The sequence below is a fragment of the Capsicum annuum genome, chromosome 10 (genome assembly GCF_002878395.1).
Source record: "Capsicum annuum cultivar UCD-10X-F1 chromosome 10, UCD10Xv1.1, whole genome shotgun sequence".
NCBI lineage: Eukaryota > Viridiplantae > Streptophyta > Magnoliopsida > Solanales > Solanaceae > Capsicum > Capsicum annuum.
In genome coordinates this window covers 82,361,426-82,364,106 of record NC_061120.1, presented here as the reverse complement: position 1 = coordinate 82,364,106, position 2,681 = coordinate 82,361,426, and positions in this window count along the sequence as shown.

The following is a 2,681-nucleotide window of genomic DNA, read 5'->3' as shown; positions in this document are numbered from 1 at the left end:
GCAAATGCAGTTTCCAATAATGTTCTCTCGGAGCATCCACTTTCACGACTCAGCTACACAACCCTCTTTAAAGCCTAGTCAAAATAGTTATCACACAATCCCATTCATTGAACCACAATACACATTTATTCATATATTATTGGAATCGTTATTTCAACTGCACTTGCAAGGTAATATCAATATGCAAAAAAGAATCATTACTTGGGGAATTCACTACCCCTCTTGGTTCAATTTAGCAATATTTATTGAAAACACTAACCCACAAGGTTCAATTTAACATCATAATGCAATAGTTCAAGAATAGTTAAATTCCTATATTTCTCATAGGTAAAAACAATTTCACAATATGGGGTTGGACCCATAATCACTTCAAAAGTCATAAGTTGGGGGAAAATTACAATTCCAAAGTTCATTCATCATACCCATGCACCCACCAGTTCAAAACCATAGTTAAAACATGAGTAATGCATAATAAAACCATGGAAAAAATAATAAATTAACCATTCATGTCAAAACCCTTACTTTTAATCACGTAAATAACCATGAACTTTCATGCAATAGAGATATAAAGTTTAAGGGTAGAGTCACATGCCTGAAATATTAAGTTTCGTGGAGAGAATTTAACTCTAAAGCCCTTAGATGACCAACTTGATTAAACCCTAGCTTGACTTTCCTGGGGGAATTCAGAGAGCCTTTTGGAGTGTTTGAGAAGTTAGTTGTATTAGTTTCTGAGTTCTAATAACACCCTAAGGAGGTTATAAGACGTGGGTTTCAATTTGATTAAGAGGGGAAATGTCCAGGATATCCTTAACTCAAAAGATAGAAAGTGTTTCCATTGACTACAGGTCAACCAGTGACTCATAGTAACTCCTTACGACTCATCACCACGAGTTGTAACCAAGGCAGTACCACTAAAGCACCCTACACTCTTGTCCTTACATCTCAATGCCATGACTCATAATGGGATCCTACAACTCGTAGGGTCCAGTCGTGTTAATACAGAACCTAAATTTGGACTTACACTGGACACCCTAAAATTACACCTAATGACTCAATGTATCCTTATGGCTATTTGTGAGCCACTCGTAGTCAAAGTAGAACCTAGCCACAAACTTACTGATTTGGTTACGACTCATCCTAATGACTCTTTAGGATATCCTACGACTAATAGGGTGTAGTTGTAACCAGGTAAGTGAGTACAAAATCCCTAAAAAGTTTGAGGACTAAAAACCAAGGGCGTTACATACTCCCCCTTAGGATCATTCATCCTCAAATGATAGGAAAAGGTATTTACTAGAACGATTTGACTTAGCATACCTCTACTCTTAGCTATAAAACAAAAAACAAAGATACCAAGGAAATCACTCTTTCCTTTAACAAAGTCATAAAACTAAACGTTAAGGAATTACATATACCTCACACACGATTATCAGGAATAGGGAAAAAGAACATATACTTGGACTTTATGTCCTTCTCGGCTTCCTAAATAGCTTCCTCAACCTGTTGGTTCCTTTAAAGAACCTTTACCGATGCCACATTCTTTTTCTGCAACTGATGAAGTTGATGATCTAAAACCACAACTGGGACCTCCTCATAGGACAAGGAATCCAAGATACCCACCTCCTTTACAGGAACAATCATCGAAGGATCAGCCACGCACTTCCTTAACATTAAAACATGAAACACTAGATTGGATCTCAAATTATAAAGAAACTCTAATTGATATGCAACATTACTAACCCTATTCACAACCAAGTAAGGACCAACTTAATAGGGACTGAGCTTCCCCTTATTACAAAACCTCATTACGCCCTTTATGCGAGATACCTTCAAGAACACCCAATCACAAACACTAAATCCCAACTCTCTTTACCTCACATCCGCATAGGACTTTTGGCGACTTTGGGAGGACCTAAGTCTATATCGAATAAACTTTACCTTCTTCATTGTTTTATGAACCAAATTAGGACTAAACAACTTATTTTTACCAACCTTAACCACCCAATAGAAGACCTACACCTCCTAATAAAGCCTCAAATAGAGCCATACCAATTCTAGAGAGATAAATATTGATGTAAAAATCTCTATGAGTAGCAAAGTGGTCAACCCAGTGATGTGGCATAGAAACACGACACTTTCGATGCTTAAAACCTCAAATTTATGCATAAACTTAGGATATTTTTTTTGATATGATGAATTTTGGTACGAATTGTAGGCAAAACAAGTCTACAGTAGTATTTGAATGAAAAGAGAAGAAAAAGACCAACTCTGACTAGTATATGAGTCAACTCCTAAGTCATAACCATTTGATACGACTCGTATGTTGAATTGTGTGACTAACAGAACCAAAACTCAACCTAAGGAATTAAGTGTGAGAAAGATACGACTCAAGCATCCCAGACATAGGCCAGGATACGAGTTATCTACTGAAGTCATAAGCATAACAAAGTCTAAGTTGCCATTCAGAAGTAGAAGTTTTAAAAGTATATGAGTTGGAAGTCTAAGTATGACTCATATAGAAATATTGTATACAAACTAGTGTTCAAGACTTGGAAAGATGAAAGGGCGAGGTAGATACAAATAAAGTACATGAGTCGTACACTCAGGTATGACTCGTATAAAGATATTGTATGCTGAACAGAATGTTGAAGACTCGAAAGATCAGACACTGGAATGGATAT